The sequence below is a fragment of the Molossus molossus genome, unplaced genomic scaffold (genome assembly GCF_014108415.1).
Source record: "Molossus molossus isolate mMolMol1 unplaced genomic scaffold, mMolMol1.p scaffold_m16_p_10, whole genome shotgun sequence".
Lineage (NCBI taxonomy): Eukaryota > Metazoa > Chordata > Mammalia > Chiroptera > Molossidae > Molossus > Molossus molossus.
Window position 1 is genome coordinate 41,149,369 of NW_023425345.1, and position 23,179 is coordinate 41,172,547.

Below are 23,179 nucleotides of genomic sequence, written 5' to 3' on the forward strand. Positions count from 1 at the left end.
TTTTTTTCCAAGGCTTTTCTCTATTCAAACATGTTTGAAAAGGTGGTCCAAAAAAGGAGAGCCTCTGCTTGCGAGGTGTGCACAGATAAGTAAAAGCCCAAGAAGAACTATTCTCCCAAAATAGCTCTTCATTTTTCACATTATATTGACTTGAGGAAAATTTTCCAGTGAGTATGCTGTTATGTTGCTACTTTGATGAATCTGACCAACAGATGGTGGGATCAGATTCTTCAATATTTCTCATAAAACATGTCATTAAGGTTTTATCAAAAAGCATTCACTCCATAAGATCAGGCCATGAGGCCAATCTGCCGTACTGACCTCAACCATACCCTCAATGTGCTAAACATAATTAGCTGCACAAGCCACATAAACCAGAGAGTCAACCTAGAAAGCCAGGTGGTTTTTAATTTAAGTTTATGCATTAATTTTTTCTGGTGGCACATGATATCAAGCCATGTGCAATAGGATATACTTATGATTATACAGACTCTACCTTGACCTATATGGAAGAAGTCTAGAACAAGTCTATCATTCATAACAACCCTGGTCAATGAGGCTGACCTGAATTTCTTCTAGGGCTGAAGAGGTATCACAGATCACTTTAGGTAAACTAATATCAAGGATAAATATCATATATGGTTAATTAATTTATGACAAAGGAGCCGAGAATATTCAAGGGAGAAAAGACAGTCTTCAATAAATGCTGATGGAAAAAGGAATATTCAAATCTAAAAGAATGAAATTAGGCTCCTATCTGACACCACTCACAAAAATTAACTTGAAATAGATTAAAGACTTAAATAAAACACTGGAAATCATAAAACTCCTCAAAGAAAACATAGAAAAAAAGGTCCTTGACATTGGTCCTGGCAATGAGTGTTTGGATATGACACCTAAAGCATAAGCAACAAAGCAAAAAATGAACAAGTGAGACCACTCAAACTATACAGTGAAAGAAACCATCAACAAAATGAAATGACAGCCTACAGAATGGGAGAGAATATTTACAGACCATATATCTGCAATATATCTAATATATAAAAGTTAATAACCAATATATAAAGAACTCATACAACTCAATAGAAAAATAAAACAAAACAAAAACAAATTTGATTAAAAAATGGGCAGAGGATCTAAATGGACATTTTTCCAAAGAAGACATGCAAATCGTTAACAGGCATATGAAAGAGCTCAACATCACTAATCATAAGGAAAATGCAAATAAAAAACACAATGAGATATCACCTTATACCTGTTAGAATGACCGTCATAAAAAAGATAAATGACAATAAATACTGGCAAGAATATAGAGAAAAAGGAACCCTTGTGCCCCTTTGGTGGGGTTGTAAATTGCTACAAACACAATGGAAACAATGTGGAAGGTCCTCAACGAATTAAAAAAGAACTACTACATGATTAAGGAGTTCCACTTCCTGGAATTTCTCCATAGGAAATTAAAACACTATATCAAAGAGATATCTGCATGCCTATGTTCATAGCAGTATTATTTATGATGGTCTCTTATTTTTAGAATAAAACAATTTTCTTTATCCTTAGACAAATGAATGGGAGAACTGATAAAAACACAGAGGAGATGAAAAATGAGTTTATTTCTCATTGCAAACAAACCATAAGGGGGCGACTGGATGAAAGAAGTTGAAAGGATTAGCAGAAGAACATCTATGCATGATAAACAGATACAGACAACCAACCGTGTGGTGGTGGCCAGAGGGAAGGGTTTGGCACCTGGTTGAGGTGGACAAAAGGGGCGGGGGGTAGAATGGAGACATCTGTAATAGTGTCAATAATTAAAAGTTCTCTAACTTTAAAATTTTATATTAAATAAAGAAAAAGTTTATTTTATATCACAAGAAGATTTGATCTTAAGGAATCTGAAACTAATATATAAGACTTAAAATATCTATCTATTGAAACACGTTATTGTAACCTAGCTCCATTAAACATTATGAGTAACTATAAAAATGATTTCCATGCATCTTTTGAGTTTTCAGTTAATTAAACTGCATATAAAAATATAAACAACTTCTAAAATCACATGTGTAATAGATGGCAGAATGGAGGTTGAGATCCTGTTCATCTTACTTCAGAGTCCAGACCTTAACCATTATGCTTTACAGAAAGCCTGCAACTTGAGTCCTAAACCACTTCAGGGAAGATTTTCACACAGATCCATTTTCATTTTGGGTAAGTGAGGCAGCTCTTGTCTTCCCTTGATTTCTTCTGACACACAGAAGAAAAAAAAAAAAGCTCTATTTTATTCATAAGTTCTTTCTAGAATATCTTGCTCTCTAAATGGTTGTGCTAACTCTGTTTTATTAAATGTATCATGATGTTAAATGGTTAAAGGCAGCTTTTCCCGCTGTCTCAGAGATGACTTATATGTCTCCCAAGTCAAAGAGCCATGCCCATAAGTCATGAAGCAAAGGAAGCTTAGTGCACATACTTTCTGAGAGACTGGGAAGCCTCCTGCACGATAACTAAGAGAAGTCGAAGAGGCTATGATCTTTTTCAAGTGAAGCACAAAAAGACCCTGATTTAAAACCCTAAATTTGGAAAGCCTGGGGACTGGTGCCAGGAGATATCGACCCGGGAACCCATCATGGGAAATGCCTACTTGGTGGCAGAGAAAAGGGGCTGCATTGGAAGTGCCCTGCAAGTCCCCTCATGGTGAGGGAAAGGGACCTGTCTCCTGGGTGTAAAACGTGCACCTAGCAGGAGCGTGCGGTCATGTTTGAGGGGCTCCATGTAAGAGTGCCATCTGGAGTGGTGACATGACTCCAGCAGAGGGAGAAAGCACTGCCAGACAGGAAGCGCAGAGAGGCTAAGTGGACAATAGAAGAGAATCTACCAACACCCTGGGAACACAACGCGTCTGAGGAAACCTGAGAGCAGCCCTCCCCATTTCAGGCTGAAGCAGGTGAACTGAGTTTGGAGTAATATGATAATTGGGCAAGAATTACAGAACTTATTATCTTAAAACATGCTAGGGGGATTCATGCAATTTCATTTAGAGTATTGAAAACTCTTTGATGGAATAAGTTTAATGGAGAGTGAGAGAAAAGTAAGGTTGCTCTCCTCATGCTTTCTAACAATTAAACCCATTTGTGATGGGGAAAAGGAGACACACTGTGAAATGATTACGACTGCCTGAGTGTTAGTTGTAAAGACTGGCCCTCTAAGTCATCTAACGCAAATGTATGAGAGATGACTATTCCCACACAATATGTGGAGTTAAGTGACAAGATAAAGATGTGATGAAAACGCCCTATTGCAACAGGTCTTTGTATGTGATGGGATCATGAGCAATCATGTCAAAATGCCTCTATTTATAGATATGATAATTATAAAAGTCAGTAATTATGGCCTGGCTGGTGTGGCTCAGTTGGTTGAGCATCATTCCATACACCAGAAAGGTTGTGGGTTTCATTCCCAGTCAAGGCACATACCCAGATTGTGGGTTTGATCCTTAGTTGGGGCACCTACAGGAGGCAATTGATGGATGTTTCTCTCCTTCCCCTCCCCTCCCCTCCCCTCCCCTCCCCTCCCCTCCCCTCCCCTCCCCTCCCCTCCCCTCCCCTCCCCTCCCCTCCCCTCCCCTCCCCTCCCTCCTCCCTCCCTTTCTTTCTCTTAAATCAATAAAAAGCATACCCTCAGGTGAGGAAATTTTTTATAAAGGTAAATTACGTGAAATTAATTTAGACTCTGAATAGAAGGTTGAGGCCACATGTCTAGACAAAGGCAGAGACATAATGGTGCAAATGGTAGTGGGAATCCTTTGGGAACTTTGGGAGCAGTGGAACAGTATACACCTCTGGAGAACCAAACTTATTTAGGACTAACACAGAACCTCAACTTGAATAAAAGAGATCACTTTTTCTTGGCCACAGAGACTTGAGAACTAACTCAGTTTGAACTAGATACAGAGGTAAGTTGAAATACAGAAGAAACTGTTGAATCCTACCTTGGAAAGAGAATGAATAAACACATCGGTTAACAAGGTGGCCTTAGATGGCCTGACAGAATAATAGTAAACATATGTAATTATTGTTGCCACATGGATGGCAGATAACACCCACCCTCCACCCAACACACACCCAGAGGGGGTTTGAACGTTGAGACTGATGATGTCACACATGCACCATGAGGGTATGCTTTATTACTCGCATAAGAAGCTTTTCAGGGAGAGCAGGAGAGACACACAAGTTACTCCCAAATAGCCTGAGTGGAGGGGGAAGTGAGTGGCTTTGGTTTTACTGTGGTAAAAGGGAGGCCTGGAGAGGGCCAGGGCGGTGGTTTGAACTGCCCAAAGAGGGTAGTTTTGTTTTGTTTTGAATCAGCTTGCCCCCATGTGGAACAAGGGGGAGGAGGGAGGGTGGGACTTAAAAACTGTCAGTAGTCACACAGCAACCAAGGAGTCAGACTTTTTCATACAGCAACAAGATCCATCTTTAAAATATTATGCAGGTAATGTTTAAAATTTTTTTTATATTCAATATAATAGATCTGAGCATGTGCTATGAAGAAAGGAAATGTCATAACATAAAACTGTAGTGCCTAGAAAGAACCTGGACCTCTTGATGGTAATAATTATGGCGGGGGCTCGGTGTTTCAGACTGAAGAGACAAAATTTGAACATTCAAATATTTTCCTATGTTAAAAATAAACAGTGTATTAATATATACTTATCTCTTAATTATACCCCTTCACTATGTAAAAACATGTCCTATTATTTAGATAAGCTGCTTTCCATATATTGCAAACTTCCTGTGGCATAGGGCCAGGACCTGACTGCAGGTTTTCTAGTAGATTGTACTGTACCTGCATTATCCAACCTCTCACAAAAGTACTTTTGCTAAAGGTATCACAGAGAAGAGAAGCTGGAACTTTGAATTGAATTGTCTCATTTTAATTTTAATCTGTGACTAAATTAAAGTAGGAGAAATAATGTGATTAGAATAAGGGGAAGCTAGAAAAAAACAAGTGATAACTGAGAACATTTAAAAGAAATATTTAATATATTTTGTCACGGGGTTTTAATCAATAAATGTCAGTGGAATTTTAGGTAATAAGGATGTTGTGCTTTAGGGCAAGGGTCAGAGAACTATTGCCAGGAAACTACATCCAGCCTACTGCCTGTTTTTGTACAGCTCATGAGCTAAGAACATTTTTTAAGTGATTATATTATAATGGTTATATAAGTATCTATATAACATTGGTTTTGCTTCTTGTCTTGCGAAGTCTAAAATATTTACTCTCTGACACTGTACAGAAGTAAAGTTTGCTGTCCCCACTTCAGGGAATAGATTCAGTTCAGGACTTATACTGGGCTAGAAGTAAGAAAATAAACAAAACAGAATTTTGGGCCCAAAATAGTAAGAAAATCTGTTCAGGGTAGTGTGTTTAGAACTTTCCCTTAATATAACATATGTCCATATGAAATGTCTATATGAAATGTGATAATCTTGTTATTATAAACTGTATGAAATATTACAAGAAATAAGAAATAATTTTTTCTTATTTCCTCAGCTCCCTACTGTTGTTGAAAAGCAGATCCCTAGGCAGACCTCTCTGTGATATAATTCAAACAGTTATTCCTGGAAATCCATCCTAGAATCTTCTCCTCCACCTCGCTAAAGAATTTTAGAAGCACTTAATTCCTTTTGGGTTTTAAAAGTAAGGGGCTCTCTATTGCTTGAAATGGAACTCTGAATGATAGAACTTAAGATAACCTCAGAGGGATGGGGAGGAGGGTGAGAAGGCAGGGAAGAGATAAACCAAAGAACTTATATGCATATATGCACAAATGTGGATACTGGGCTGGGGAAGGTAGGAGGGGGAGTGGAAGCAGGAAGGAGGGGGTCAGAGGGAGAAAAGGGGGACATCTGTAATACTTTCAACAATTAAAAAAAAAGAAGTTAAGGGTTTTTTCACTCTTGCAGATAACACTATGATGTGTTATCTGGATCAGTGTGCTTTGAAGCCAATCCAAAGACCTTAAAAGAAAAGGACAATAGGAACTTCCAAAGAGGTGGAGGGGTGTATTCATGAACTTTGAACAAAAAAGGGAAACTTTTTGCTCTGCCACACATCATCATGACTGTTTTGGTGTCCAGAGTTTGGTCTTCCACACTCTTCTTTAAACAGATTCAGAGCTTTTTAGAGACTAGATGATTCTATATTTAGAATAGAAATGGTTGTCATAAGCCAAAACATCTTATCACTTTCAAAAATAAGAATATTTTGATCATTATTTTTGGGCAGTATATGAAGGGATAAACATGCAAGTCTGAGGACAAACTGCTAGAACATAAGTAGTGACATATCAAACTTCAAAATGCACACAGTGATTAAATTAGAAATTGTTTTGTCTGTAAGATGACCATAAATTATACTTAGAGAAGACAAATATTAATTGTATTAGAGAAAAGCTCGTCAAGAACGGTGAAGGCTCTGAGATTTTATCCTTTTTAAGCTAAATTAGCCTACCAGTGTCCCAGATGTTGGCAGAAGACACAAACTCGTGGGTCAGAGCCAAAGGAGAGCAGAGAGAATGACTGTCATGTTTGCATCATTTCCCTTTTATTCCAAGTCCGGTGGGAGCAGGTGGAGGCAGGCCCAGGTGGATGCTGCATATACTGTGTTTGTGCTGCAGCTGAGCAACTTTGAGATTAGGGGCTGCTAGCAAACCCACCAGCTTTCCCCCGGTGGGTGACAGTATTTTAATTATCTTGGTCAGGAAACAAATCTGTCCTCTGCCCTATATTTCTATCTCTATCTTCCACATGTGTTTGTTATACAATCACCCTTACAAGATACTTCTGAACCAAAGCTCATACAAGACATGAAAAATGTACTGGAAAATTTTCTTCCAGCAAAGCCAAACCTGAAAATTTATGTCCATTGATTGGGTGAGGGATGTCCCACAACGTTGAAAAAGCCAAATTATTCAATTTGTAAAGGAAAGTGACATGATTTGTTTTATTTGGCTGATATAATCTCCTCCTCCTTGGGGATGTTCCGTGAAAAGGCTGTGTATGCAAAGCTGCCCCAAATGTGGAAGGACACAATAAGCCAAGGAACAAAATAGACAAGTCCAGCTTGTCATTTTAGAGACTTTAGTAGGGAGCCGACACACAGAAATGAGTCCTGGGCAACCATAGGGCAGTCAGATCTATGCATCTTTCATGTTCTAGACCATTCCGTTTTATCCCTCCTTAAAAATGGACCTATCTGCTGGGAAGGGGGGGCATGGGTGGTCGGGGGAGACCAAGATACCGGCATGGTACCAGAGTGAGCTAAGGGATGGATAACATGTTGGGCCCCTTGTCCCAGAGGAAGAAGTAATGGAAACTCCATGACTACCCTGAAACTTCTGCACACATTCCAGAGTCCACTAGATGGAAGGGGAGGAGTCGATAATCTGGGCTCATTCACTCAGAGGTTAAACTGAAGACTAGCTTCAAGGTGCAGTCAGCTCAGTCCACAGAGGGTAGTTCAGTATTTTTTTTTTTGTTGTTTTTTGGTATTTTCTTGATATGTAAGTTATATTCTATCTGCTGAATTGTTACTGTGAGAAGATGAAATTTTAGCTCTAGAAATTGGCTTTAGTAAAGCCTGAACTTAAAGCCTGAATTCTGAACTGCTGAAGGATATTATGCCTGGAAACTGACCCTGAATTTGCCCAAACAGTAGCAATTTAAAAAAATTGTGTATTTATTCCTCACCAGAAAACTGTACCTGAGACCCAGTGATCCCACTTCTAGGAATATACCCTAAGAAGCCTGAAACACCAATCAGAAAGAATATATGTACCCTCATGTTTGTAGCAGCACTATTTACAATAGCTAAGATCTGGAAACAGCCCAAGTGTCCATCAGTAGACGAATGGATAAAAAGGCTGTGGTACATATACACAATGGAGTACTATGCAGCTGTAAGAAAGATCTCTAATCCTTTGAGACTACATGGAGGGACCTGGAAAGTATCATCCTAAGTGAAACAAGCCAAACAGAGAAAGACAAGTTTCATATGATCTCACTTATTTGTGGAATATAATGAACATAACAGTCTGAAGAATGGGGTAGTCCCAGAGACGTGGAAGTGGGGTACAGACTGACAATCCCCTAAAGAGGGGGCTGGTGGGGGAGAGATAAACCACAGAACTTATATGCCTGTATGCATGAACAGTGGACATGGACAACAAACTGGGGAATGGGCGGGGAGGGAGGGGGAGAAGGGAATCAGTGGGGGAAAAAGGAGAAACATCTGTAACAAAAATTAATTAATAAAAAAAAAAGAAAAGAAAAATGCGTGAGAAATTAAAAATATAATCTATTAAAAAAAAGAAGAAGAGGAAAGAAAAAGCAAACTGTACCTGATAGCAGGCAGACCTGATTTTGAAGACCTGGGGAAGTTGTTCAACAGCTGAGGAACCTGGAGATTAGGAAACCCCAATCCTTTAAAGGGGCTGCTAGCAAACCCACTCAGCTTTCCCCCTCAGAGGGACACAAGCTAATTATTTTAATTATCTTGGTCAGGAGACAAGCCTGTCCTCTGCCCCACATCTCTATCTCTAGCTTCCACATCTTTTGTTATACAGTCGTCGTTACCAGACACTTCTAAACCAAAGCTCATACAAGACATGCAAACATGTCCTGGAGGATTTCCAAGCTGAGCTGTGTGGGTCATTTGGCATGGGAGCAGGCGGAGAGGAGGACGCACCATGAGACCGCAGGGAGCTCCTGCGCTGGGCGGAGTCACCACTGTCGCAGCACGTGGGTGTTAACGGTGGGAGCTCTACGCCTGCTGCGAATACCCAGGGCAGGAAGTCAGCACGTCTGCTGAGGATCCTTCTTTCTGTTTTCAGCTCTGTTCAATCATCACCATAATTTCCGTGTTCTTCGCTATCAACGTGACTTTTTATTCCCTGATTATATCTACAGCGTCTTAACATTATTCACAGGATAATCCTGTTGTGTAACGCCGCACTCTTCGATTTTAAAGTATTTGTAGTTTTATGCACATTTCTTGCTCTTTTATACCTATTTCAAAATAAGAGAATATTAATTTAGTGATAATGTAATGCACCTTTTTTTTTTTCTATTCTTTTTAACCCCAAGTCAAATATAACAAATTTTCTGTTTACAGATGATAAATACTGCTACTTTTTATTTTCTAGTGAGATTCTTGATTGCATTTAGGAGCAAACACCCTCCTGCACGAGTTTGATAAAAGTATATTTGTGAGCTTGCAGAGAAAGAAACTCAATTCCCATATTATATTCTCTCTCTAAAATGAGGCATAATGTGTAATTTTACAAAGGACTTAATACCTAACCTCATACACAAAACATTTCTTACATTCCTAACATACCTATGCAGACACAGAGAATAGGTTTTGAAAAATAGGTGAGCATTGTCATACAAATGTGCGAAATTAATCTGGGTTCTCATTGGTTGTACTTGTTGAATGTAAAATGAAGAGATGTGTGTAACAGAATCCAGTATTAATGTGTGTAACAGAATCTAGTACAGAGAGGCAGTAGAGCTTTGTGGTTGAGGCATGTTATCTGTAACTGGGATTTCTGTGGCAGAATTATTGTTCCACTGCTTATAAAATGTGGGACTTATAAAATCTGTACCTCATTTTCCTTGTCTGAAAATGAGTATGATTTTCTTTTTTCAAAAAAAGAACACATGCTCATTGGTTGTTATGAGGAACTGATAAATAATTCTGTCAGATAATCAGAACAGTTTTGGAAATATGTACTTGCATACAATATTTCTGTATGTTCACATTATAAAATTTAGTAATTGACTTTGGGATGTGGGAATGAGAGTTGGGATATCTGCTTTCAGAAAAAGATGTATACCCTTATATGGTTTGCATTTCCTACCAAATTTTTCTTTCAATCAAATGACTTAATTTGAAAAGACTCAAAATAAATGAGAGTACAATCATTAAAATTTCACAGCAATAAATTTCATTTGCCAATACAATCACATAAAAGGAGATGGCAGATATTTATGATTTTATTTTGGGCATTTGATCATATCATTTTATACTACTGAAAACTGAGAAAACTGTTCATATTGAAGCACTGTCTATACTTTAATATCATATAATTCTCACAAGATATTCTTCCTTTTAAGTAGTTCAAATATTTTTAAATGATATATATTAAAAATTTTTTCCATAGATAACTACACATTCAATTGTCAATTTGATCCCTTTTGGAGAGCCCCCTATTTTGGACAATCAGAACTAATTTACAACAGAGTATCTACAACCTAAATACTAAAGATGAGCTCAGGAAAAAAAAAAAAAAGCTTTGCACACAGAAATAAAGACAATCTGGTACCAGGGCAACTGTGTTTATGCCATTATGAGAATGCTTTCGAAGGGCTTATAGTCCATTAGAATGTGGGATCTCTGTGCCCACAAGAAGACAGAATGTTAGGTTCAAACACAGATTTGTAGTATCTTTGGCTTGGGAAGGAAATGGAGTTGTTCCAGTTTCCAGGATTGGCATTACCCACACACACAAAAAAACTATGAGAGAACGGGTCATTGTATTTCTAAATTTTGAAAGTTAGAGGTTGCTGAGTTGGGAGGAATAAGGAACACATTGAGCTGGAGACACCACACTGGGCCTTTGCTCAGCAAGGCAGTGCCAGTCTTGGGAGCGAGCGAAACACAGAGCTGGCATGGTGGAGAGCTGAAGGTGAGGGCGTTCTCAGTTTTGTCTAGAGGTTTATGATCTTGCTATCCTTGTGATTTAAGTCATCCACTGAATGGAAGCTTTAGAATCTCTTGTCCTTATTTATCATATACATTTTCCAGACTTTTTTTTTCCTTCACCTTGGCATGAAGCATAAAATATTCCCTAGTGGGATTTTTCTTCCAAATACCTATATGCTCTGTCTTCATTTCCTGGCTCCAGAGATTTTGTTAAATAGTGTAGAGCAGTGGATCTCAATCTTCCTAATGCTGTGACCACTTAATACAGTTCCTCATGTTGTGGTGATCCCCAACCATAAAGTTATTTTTGTTGCTACTTCATAACTGTAATTTTGCACTGTTATGTCTTAGGCAACCCCTGTGAAAGGGTTGTTTGACGCCCAAAGAGGTCGCGACCCACAGGTTGAGAACCACAGGTGTAGAGGCAATGTCCTTCCCTGTCGTCCCGGCACACCAGATGCCAAATGTTTACATTTCTTTCAGATGGCAATATCTAAGAGAACAACACACTTGGTATTTGAGCCATAGGCTGTAGGCTCCTATGTGTCTTTGCAGTAAACTCTGGGAGGGTCATCCTGGTGGGGATGCAACTTATTTTCCCTCTCATCTCCAAGGTTACAGTCAGTAGGACCAAGAGGTGTTCAAATCTTAGGGAATATGATTTTCTGACTTCTTCATTTGGTTATTTGTTAGAAAATAGGGGTCCAAAGTAAAGACAGAAGATACAAGTAAAAGGGGTGACTCAGTCACCTTCCAAGGGACTGCTATAACTCACTTTTTTTTTTTTAAATGTTTTTATTGATTTTTTTAGGGAGAGAGAGAAACATAGATGTAAGAGAGAGACATTGATTGGCTGCCTCCTGCCCGCCCCCTACTGGGGATCAAGCCCACCACCCAGGCATATGCCCTGACCCGTAATCGAACCGGGACCTCTCAGTCCATGGGATGATACTCTCAATCCACGGAGACACACTGGCTGGGCTATAACTCACTATTGTTTTTACAAATAACACATGTGAATTGAGTTAATATTTTATATAATCTAGAATCTAAAAATTGGTTGGCACCTTCTAGGTTTCAGGCCTCTTTTACCTTCACCCCTACTGAGGCTTATACCCTGAAACTTCCTTCTGCTCCCGGAGCCACAGCAAAACGAATGAAGCCTGTCAGAAAGTACTTCTATGGTGACAGTAGCTGATGCATCCCTTTTTTATAGGGATGACTAATGAGGATTTATCTGGGGATCACTGGTTATGAAAAGGCCATAAGGCAGAGCGTCCCAGACATCTCATTGTGTGGACTCCCATGTAACTGAAGTGACAAGTCAGGTCCTATAATTTAGGATTTGGAAAATGTATCAGAGAATTAAGTGTCCTAATTCATCTTCTTTTCAGGTGCCTGTTCAGAATCACATTATTTGAGAGCCTGGTGTATGCATATTTTATGTCTTGACATATCCTACTATTATGAAAACTAGAATTCTACTTGCTACAGAGATATTTTCAGCTTCTAACTAAAATAAGAGAAGGGAAGAGAGACTAGGATGACGGTGTAGGTCCCAATGGAACTAACATGAAAAATATATCAATTGGAGCGGCTCTGGGGCTCTAGATATGGTGAGTTCAGAATTATTTCCCTCTAACCAACTACCTCCCTCACCTTCCCCTGACACTGAGAATAATATGGATTCCACAGCACCGTTAACAACAGAGCTCAGGGATCTTCTTTTAAGTCATTTTTCACCCACGAGCATTGAATAACCTAACACTACACTAGGTTCTCTTATTTCTTTCCTTTTGGAGATAAGAAGGGAGGCTGACCAGATGGCTCCAACATGCATCTAGTGAAATGTACAATCAGAAAAACTTTTTGGATACAGAAAAGAAAGATACAACAGCATTTTCTGCATAAAAGATGTTCTGTGGTAAATGAGGATATAACTTATCGTAAAGGAGACAGTTACATCTGGTTGTTCTCAAAGAAGGGGAAAAGAAAAAAAATGAGCTGGTAACCTCTTCCTAAATATATGCTTGGAGTTCTTTTCTAATTGTCAGAAAGAAAAGACACGTCTTTAAAAAGAACAGAGAGGAAGCAGGAGCATGCTCCTCCTCCTCTGAGTTTTGGATGCTCTCTCCACTGCAGGGGTTAGCTCCATGTTCCCATGGTGGCCCGGAGTTTGTTCCCGGTGATCTCCGGCTGAAGGGCATTGACACAAGCTGATACATGGAAAGTGCTTTGAGTAGTGGTTGGCACCCTTATTATGCTCAGCACACAATGCAGGGCTTGGAACGTCGTCGGTAATTAGTATATACTTCTTACATTAATAATTCAAGAAATGCTGGGTTCATGTATCACACATGTTCAAAATATGTGAACCCTGGGTTGCATATGTATAATCATGGAAATGAACTAAGGAAAGGAATGGGTCAAATCTGTAGCTGTTAACACATGTTGCTGTGTGAAAAGGAAAATTGAGAATTTAGAGTCTTTCTGGGTTGGGAATTTTAGCTCAATTTTGGAATAACAAAGATGCAAATAACTGTAAATAAACTCTGAAACACAGTATTTACAAAGGTTTTAAAGAACAGAATTAAAGTATGTTTGACTTTCCAAGTGAGTTTAGTTGAGAGATGTAAAAAAGAAGTAGGGAGTAAAATCAACACACAAATATATTAATGTTCATTGGGATATATACTGTATTTTCAAATGCTCTGGAAATAGTAACATTCACTAATTATGAAGAGCATATGAAAGATTTGAAAATTCATATGGAAACAAAAAGTGAAATATAGGTCAATATGATTACAAGAAGGAAGTCTTACTTCTTTTCAAAAGGTCAGTAAGTGATGAGACTTAAAAAATACAAAAATGAGGAGAATTCTCAAGCAAAAGGGTAAAACATAAGGTTTAAAGAGCAAAAATTGATATTCTTCACTACAAGTTCAATTAATTAACTTATAGACTAGAAAATTAAAGGTGAAGAGATTTAGACAAAAATAGCAAAATCACAGAATAAAGAGTAATTGTGTAGATAGGTTTAAGGTTATGAAAACAGCATATCAAAAAAGATTCAATATTTAATGATTTCCCAGGAAAACGTCTGGGTACAATTAAAATGTGGAAAAGAATAAAACTATAAATAGGTTGGCATAAAAAACAAAAGAAACAAAATGAACATTAATACATTAGAAAGGAGAAATAGAAGATATAAAATTTAGTATGATTACAAGATTTTATTCAAGAATTTTTTTTTATAAAGGTAGACAAAAGTAGCCCAAATCTGAGCAACTGTGTTACAGTAATATATAATAGACTAAAAATAGATGATTTTTATGGGAACTTCAGGAAAATAGATCAAAGGAGGGGGTAGAGAAACTAAATTTTAAGTTTAGATCACCAATATGCTTCTGCTTCATTATGTTTGGTATTTAAGATCATGGTATGCTAGTTATGTTCATGTAAAATTAGATTTTATTTAATGAATTAATCATCTATATAAGAGCACGTATTACTTTGATAAGCAAGGAACATCATGGAATAAGCATGGATCTTGTGTTTTGACATGTCTGGCAATATTTTAGGTATATGTGTATCACTATGTGATTTGAGGTTAGTTAAATTTTTTTGAGGTTATACTTCTTTTACATAAAAAAAGAGAGAAATAGTAATAACAATCTTTGAGATTATAAGTAGAGATAATATATGTAAAATAAATTGCACAGAATCTGTGTAAGGTAGTCATTAATTTGTTCTTCTTTTCTCTCTTTTAAATTATGTATTTTTCTCTACCTTTGTTCTGAAATTGGGACTACCTTAGAAATGTCAAAAGAAACTTGCTGACCACCAGGACAAGGAGTAAGTTTCTACTGTCTCACTTGTGAGACTCAACTTTTTACAGAAGTTCCTTTGATTGTCACCTCAATAGAGACACTTAAATTGATAACTAATTCCACAGGCAATTGAATTTTAAGTTACTTCTGACTTCCTAGTTTTTACCTAAAATGTCTTTGAAAAGATTGCATTGTGATGCAGCATTGAAATGTAAAGCCACATTGTGTACAGAAGATTACTTGTCACAAGCCAAGTAATTTAATGACAGAAGAAATCTCTCAGAATAGAACATAGAATTTTTCAAAGCTCGGAGAAGTTGAAGTGACTGATTAGTGTGTCATAAAAAAACTATATCACTCAGTGCTATCAAGGATTTGTCAAAAACTTCCAGGTGACTAATGAGAAGTATTTAACTTTCATTGATACACACTGCAATTAAAGATGAGAGATAGAGATAGAGATAGAGATAGAGATAGAGATAGAGATAGAGAGTGTCTAATAGGAATTATAGGGGAAGAAAACCCAGAATTCTTCACTATGCCTTACTGTCCAGCCAAAAACCAAACCAAACCAAACCAAACCAAACCACAAAAACACAAAGCCCCCCAAACATAAAGAAGTAAAGAATAGGAGCTATAACTATGAAAATTTGTAGTCTCCATAAGGACTTATGTGATTTTAAATTTTTTAAAATTACTTTTGTAATAGTTACCATGAGCCAGGTACTTCTATATATTAACTTAATTACAAACATACTTATTTAATCACAAACTAACTCATTTAATTCACAAATATTAACTCGATTTTTTAATACAAATCTATTTTACAAATGAGGAAGTTGAGGGATAGAAGAGAAGAAAGGTCACAGAATGAGTAAGTGGTAGAGCCAGAATTCAAACCTCCAGAGTCTATGTTCTTCATCAATAAACTGCCGTCTTTGAGACATTGTATATAGGGAAACTTTAGTCCCAGTTTATTTTAACAGGCTGTGTTCTTCGCAGTTTTTAAAATGTATGAATGGGTTTAAATCTTGCAAGGTCAGGAGGTAGCTACCATTTCTCAGAGCCACAGACGGGTGTCTAACAACGAGGCTGAGATTTGTACTCCGGCAGCCAGCCTGGCTTCAGAGCACGAGCACTTAACCTTTTTTAAACCATTAGGCACATGCCTCTAAATTGTAAAGCAGTTTCCAGAATTTAAGTAATTCAGGATGCAATAAAACTCTAGTTATCCAATTACTTCTTTGTTCTTTTAGCTATTCTCCCATTCCTTGCTATTCTATTCAATGTGAACCACCTATATATAAAAAAAAAATTCTCTAGAAGGGGGGTTAGGGAGCAGATATGAGAATTTTGGCTTGAAGATAACCCTGACAACACTGCCCTGTTGAAAACCCTCAGATACACCCTATTCCTTTGTGATCTGCTTTGCTGGCCTTGCTCATTGTATTGGTCAGAATATACTAGGCGATTTTGCAACAACAATTAAAACCTCCGTGTTTCAAGAGCTGAACACACGATTTATTTCTTGCTTTATGTCACATTTCAGTGAAGGCTGGGCTTCACCTTTAGACTAAATTTTCCTGGCAGTGCCTGGTTTTGAACTTTGCCTGGAAGCCATTTTTAAATTTTATCATTATCTTGTCATCTAGAAAGGCTGGGAAATCTTATAACCAAATCCTTGCTTCTTTGTATTTAGCAGTCTCTCCTGTCTCACATCTTACTGTAAGAAACAAGAAGAAAGCAGGAGACACCTTCAACACTCTTTTTGGAAATCTACTTAGCTACACCACCCCATTCATTTGGCACAATTTCTACCTTTCATATTACAGAGAATGATGATGCGCCTTACTTTTTTGCCATAGCGAAAATCTTACCTCCAATTTCTAAGAACATTTTCCTCACATTCCTTTAAGCCCTTACCCATAGCTTGCCTCGTCAAAGTCCATCAGACATGTTTTAACAGGTTCTTAAAATTTTTTGAGTTTCTCACTAGTTCTTGCTTCAAAGTTTTCCCATATTTCACTCACCACCTGATTCCAAAGCCACTTCCACATCGTAAATTTTCTTATAGCAGGAGCCTTAATCTAGGTACCAACAACTATATTAATTTTCTAATGTTGCCTAGAAAAATATCTGAACTCTTAAAACAATGGGTCAGTCCGATGGGTCAGGAATATGAGTGTGGTTGTTCTGGGTTGGGGTCTCTCCTGAGGTTGCAGTCAAAGTACCGGGCAGTGCTACAGTCATCCGAAGGCTTGGCTAGGGTTAGAGAACACACTTTCACCCAGTTGGGGCCATGCATATGATTGCCAGCAGGAGACCTTAGTTTATTGCCACATGGTCTTCTCCGTACAACTGATTTCTTCACAATATGGAAGCATGATCGTGGGCTACTACATACTTAGTTAAATAATAGCCCTAAGTGCTAAATTGAAATAAGCTCATATCTCTATTTGTTTATCAACTCTGCTAGAAAGTTTAACTCACCGACATGATCTCCTTTTCTATCCCTCAAACATTTGTTATATTATTTTTTGGGTTCTTCCTTGGGCTACTTTTGTACCTTTATTTTGTGCTTAACATTTCCCAATATCTTGCTACAGCTCTATAAAATGAGAATTGGCTTATCTCTTTTCTCTGTTTTTACTCCCTATGTTCTGTCAGCCATACTTTCACTTTCATGTTGCAAAGGCTACCAATGTTTATATTCTGTTCTGCCACCCAAACCAAGGGTTAGCGCTCTGTCCACAGGTTGACTTTAAATATTGAAAATTGATAAGCACAATTTATTTTATTATGACACCAGATATGGTTTACAACCAGACCAAGAAATAGGTACTCAGTGCTTATTCAGTATTTACTAAGTGCCTATCATGTGTCAGGCACTGTTGTAGGCACTGAAGATATAACAATAAACAGAATAGGTACATAACCTATGCCCTTAGAGGGCCTGCATTTTCTTGAATTTTCTACTCTGGAGCCAATGTCCCTATGACTAATTGCCTACTTGAAGGAGAATGTTTCTAACAAGAAGTTTCAAGGTTTTCTTTCAAATTACCTCTCATTAGTAACTCTAATTTGGCACTTAATATGTGACAAGCATTCTGCTAAATATTTCATGTATATTTTTATAACAACATCTCTATGAGATATAAATTGATATTTATTATTCTATAGATATTCTATATCATTATTCTATAGCTAAGGAAAAGGAAATACAAAAAGGTTAAACATGCCACAGAAGGGATGATGAATCTACAATCACTGAATAGAATCACATTCAAATATATGAAAGAAACATTGTTAAAAATAAAGAGAATATTTTTTAGAAATGTAATTGTATGGAACACTTTTTCAAGCTTTAAAAGTAAATCTATAAAAATAATTACAGAAAATAAAGGCGCTAAGTGATAAGGTTTATCTTAAATCTATAAAGAATAAACTTTTATACTTTATAGATAGAGAATATACTCTTTCCTAAGTGGTAATGGAATAATTATAAATATTTTATATAGTTTAATAGTGATTTAAAATTATAGAACATATTATAAATTCCAAACATTCAGGAGTTATATAGATTGATCCTTTTCCCTTCTTGCCTCCTTACCTGTGCTTCCTTCCTGGAATACTTAAGTGATGACCATGTGCCAACATTCATGTTGGGACACAGAAAAGTGCAGGTGAAAGTCATGCACTTAGGATGGCTGAACAGAAACAGAAACACTAATGACCACGAAACGGCAAGACTAGCCCTGCCTGGCCTATTTTCAGGACTTCTTTAAAATCAGAGAAAAGTAGCCCCACATACATTTAACTAGTTTATTGATAGATTCGGTTGTTTCTGTTACATGCAGCTAACTCTCATTCTCACAGATAGATATTGCTGTCCTTTTAATTCTATTTCCAAACTCTGACTAAATTTGGTCTAGGGCGATATGGTCTATAGATGATAATGTCTAGTAAGATCTTGATATGGGAAACAAAAGATAATTCTGTCTGCTTACCCACTGCTTTGGGTAGATTTATGGGGCAGATCACTTAGAAGCATAATTCCTCATTTTTGCTATTACAGTACCCCCCCCACCATCTATGAATGACATGTTCTGAGACTCACAGTAGATGCCTGAAACTGCAGATAGTACTAAACCCTTTTTATACTATGTTTCTCCTATACATACATACCCATGATAAAGTTTAATTTATAAGTTAGGCACTGTAAGAAATTAACAATAGTAAAATAGAGCAACTATAACAATATACTGTAACAAAAGTTACCTGAATGTGATCTCTCTCAAAATACCTAATTGTACTGTACTCACCTGCTTCTCGTGATAATGTGAGATGATAGAATGCCAAAACTATTCCTGAATCTATGTAACCATCTCTTACTTGTAGTAAATGGTTTGATGTTACTTCTTTCATGGGATCCCTTGGTGAAGTCTTTGTCCAGGCTCATTGCTTCTTGATGCATCATGTTGCCATCAGTTGGAACACATTTTCTGTTCATGCCTTCCACCCACAAATTAATGCCTTTTCCATCTCAACTAAGCACTTATCATGCATGGTGGCTCTAACTTTTGCAGTTTGAGGTGAGACAGCAAAACTAGCATGGATTTCTCTTTCCTTCACAATTTCATGGATAGAAGGTCGGCTCTTACCATATATTTCAGCAACCTCAGCATATGGACTTTTTAGTTTCCTTATGAATTTGAGAATATTCGCCTTTTCAAGTAAAAGAAGCACTATGCCTTCCTTTTGCATATTCGAATTGCCAGCATCAGTACTCTGGCGCTTAGGGGCCACTATGAAGTAATTAATTGTTACTTGAAAGCTGGCGCTGTGGTACCTTCGCAGTCCATCATCGCTGCCCAGTGACTAAGGAGCGGGGAGCGGGTAGGGCCTGGCTCACCACCTGAAGGGATAATTCACGTCCTGGGTGGGGCGCAGCAGAACTCCTCGAGAATTCATCACCCACCTCAGAAGGGCGTGGAATTTAAAACTATGAACTGCTTATTTCTGAAAATTTCCACTTAATATTTTTGGGTTGTGGTAGACTGTGAGTAACCGCAGAAATAAAAACTGCAGATAAGTGGAAATTACTGTACTTACACTCTGTGCCCACAGCTGCTAAAAGGGTTCAACTTAATTTAGGCATTACCAATTCTTCCGAAGTAGAGGGGACAGTTTTTTTTTTTTTTTTTAATGTTTTTTTTTTATTAATTAATTGTTGTTACAGATGTTTCTCCTTTTTCCCCCACTGATTCCTCCCCCCCTCCCTACCCTGTCCCCAGCTTTGTTGTTCGTGTCCAATGTTCATGCATACATGCATATAAGTTCTGTGGTTTATCCCTCCTCCACCACCCCCTCTTCTGGGAATTGTCAGTCTGTACTCCACTTCCATGTCTCTGGGACTACCCCATTCCAGAGGGGACAATTTTAAATGAAGGAGGGCTACATATTCTCTGTGTGCCTAGAAGTTATCTGGTGTTTACTGTGTTTCATAATATAAGTACAATTAACTCTATTTTATTATTATTATTTTTAATCCTTACCTGAGGATATTTTTACATTTATCGTCAGAGTGGGAGGTAGAGAAGAGAGAGAGAGAGATGGATTGTTGCCACCCACATAACTCCAACTGGGCTGGGGACAAACCGCAACCAAGGTACGTGTCCTTGGCCAGAATCGAACCTGGAGACTCCCTGGTCCTCAGGTCGACGCTCTAACCACTTAGAAAACCGGCCAGGGCAAGTACAATTAACTTTAAATAACTGGATTTCTGTCATAAGTTACACTCAATAGAAACATATTTTCTGAGAGGTAAATGGAAAAGAAATATATACGTATACAGAACCCACTTTGGGGAGGGATATATGCTGCCATCTCACTTAACAATGTTAATCATTAAAATAGTCTCGTACACATGAGTGTTTAAATGTTCTATTCTGTCCACTCAGTGCTCCTATTTTTTAAAAAAACTTATTACACAAATTACTAATTCATGCTATAAAAATATACATTTTACATGATTTATTTCCTACTTAACAAATTCAAACGCACTGCTGCAAGACAGATTTGAATGGCAGTGATGAGAAAGATCACAGAGTGTTTGCTGTGATCTTTTTGCCAGGACTGCAATTAAGCTTTCAGAAGCTGAGAGAGAAAGAACACATGTGCACCCTGTATGTGACTGAAGAACGCTGCTCAGGAGAGCACATTGTGTACAACAGATTCAAGGAAGCATTTAGCATATCTGACATACAATGGGTGATGGGCACTGAGTACCAGTCCCTGGAAATAGCTGTACAATAGAGCTTACTCACTTCACATAGTCTGCGCGTAGACCTTTATATCTGAATAGAATGAAAATATTAAAAGATCTAAAAATTAATGCTGTAATGAATATGCTTTAGAGAGAGTGAAGATTTGAGTGTTTGAGGACTTCCCTTTTAGTCTCATGCACCTTGAAATACAAGTGTAGGCACCGGAAAACTGAATCTCAGTTGACACCTCTGAGGTCTTAAAGCAGCTACCATTTTTGGCAGGTTAACTGTTTCTCATGCTTTTTTATTAGTATCTTTGAAAGCTGAGAGCTCAACAAAGGTTATAAAAATTTTTTTCAATGGAGATGCTAACAGCTTGGGTTGTCTGAGAAGGATGCTAGGTCAGTATAACTCATGCCCTGCAAACGCTCCTTTACTGTAAGTTGTATTTCCTTAATAAGTATAACATCCCTGTGGAATATTTAGAGGACAAAACAGATCTTACAGAAAAGGGCGAATAAAACCAGTCTATCAGAAAGGTCTGTCTTCAGTAAAAAAAGTCTTCTTTTTAAGTTTTTGTATTTTTCTGGATGGCGTGCCGTTGCTCGGCTGCTGTGTTAGCCCCGATGGACTCAGTTGGAATAAATATGTGCAGTGCCTTATTTAAAAAGGTGTCAGCAAAGTCCTTAACAGTGTAGGTTCTCTTGTTTCATAAAAGGTGATCTCAAAGTGTAAAGGTCATGAGTTTGAAATATTTAAAAATGTTTTAAAGGCGATTTTGCTGTGGGAGGCTGTGGAAAAGGCACATGGGATGTTTGATTTTATATGTGTCAAGTAGGCGGGACTATGGGGTGACCAGATACTTGGTCAAACTTTCTGTGTGTTTCTGTGAGGGTGTTTCTGGATGAAATTGACATTTAAGTTGGTAGACTGAGTAAAGCATATTGAATGTGGGTGGGCCTCATCCAGTCAGCTGAAGGCTTACATATTTTAAAAAAAGGTTGAACCTTTCTGGAGTAACCAAGATTCTTTCCTCTCTGATGGCCTTTCAACTGGGACATTAGGTTTTTCCTGCTTTTAGATTTGAACTACAGCTTTGGCTCTCCTTGGTCTCCAGCCTACCAAGTCATACTCCAGATCTTGAGACTTGCCAGCCCATAATTATATGAGCCAATTCCTATAACAGTTCTTTTTATATATCTTTCTATTGGTTTTGTTTTTCTGGCAAACCCTGACTAACAGGACACTCCATCCTTTTGTATGTTTGGTTTCAGGATTATTCTTGGTCACAAGTGATCTGCATGTGTATAATCCAACAGTCATCACATATCCTGATTACATTTAAACAGTTTGACCAAAAGTACATAGTTGCAACTCCTTTTGATGTGATCTTTGCCCCAGTATTATCAGCTTCTATTCTGGATTTGGCCTTGAAAAGCTGCTTATATCTCGAACTTTCTGCATCTGGTCCTGTGCATACTCTGAACCCTGAGCAAGGTGGGTGTCTTCTGTCCTGGTGATAGGAGACTGGAAACCTGGATGTTCTGTGGCACCAGGAGGGTCAGACCTCCTTTCTGTCTGGTTCCACTTCATTCCTGACCCATATCATATCCTCAACCCATATGGTTAACCTGGAAGCAAGTTTGGAGGCCGGCAAGTAATAAGGAAACTTTTCCTGTACCCCCAACACATTGTTTTTGGCTAGTCTTCTTATATCCTCCCTCCCATTCATTATCCAGAGATTGAGCTGTTTTTTGTTTGTTTGTTTGTTTGTTTGTTTTGTTTTTTTACTTTTCTCATATGTTTAAACTCTAGTAGTTTGGATTATCCCTTAGATTAACTGCAAACTGATAATATTGGTGGGGTTCAGGACATACCACCCCAAAACATGGAACCTTCACATATTGAATATGTTAAATGGAAGGACTTTGAGAAACAGCAGGTGCAGGAAGGGCTTTCTGGCTTTCCCCTGAAGTAGGTCATAAGACCCTCAAGCGAGAGGTACCCCACCCCCTGTATCCAGAAGAAAGTAACATCCTTATCTCTGAAGACGGAGGGGTACCAAGGGAGTCTGAAAAGGCCATGCTGAGTTTCCCCGTTTATTGCACTTGGCCTGTACCCTTTGTCCTATCAGATTTCTCCACAGCTTTCTCCTCTTCATCAAGCCTAGTACAAAGATGCTCAGATTTAACATTTACTTCAGGTCTTCATTTCCTTATGAATGCTCCATGTCAGAATAAACTTATATTAAACAATTTTGTGTGCTTTACTCATTTTTTTTTTTTTTTTTTTTGCTTTTGAGTTGTAGGAGTCTAGTCA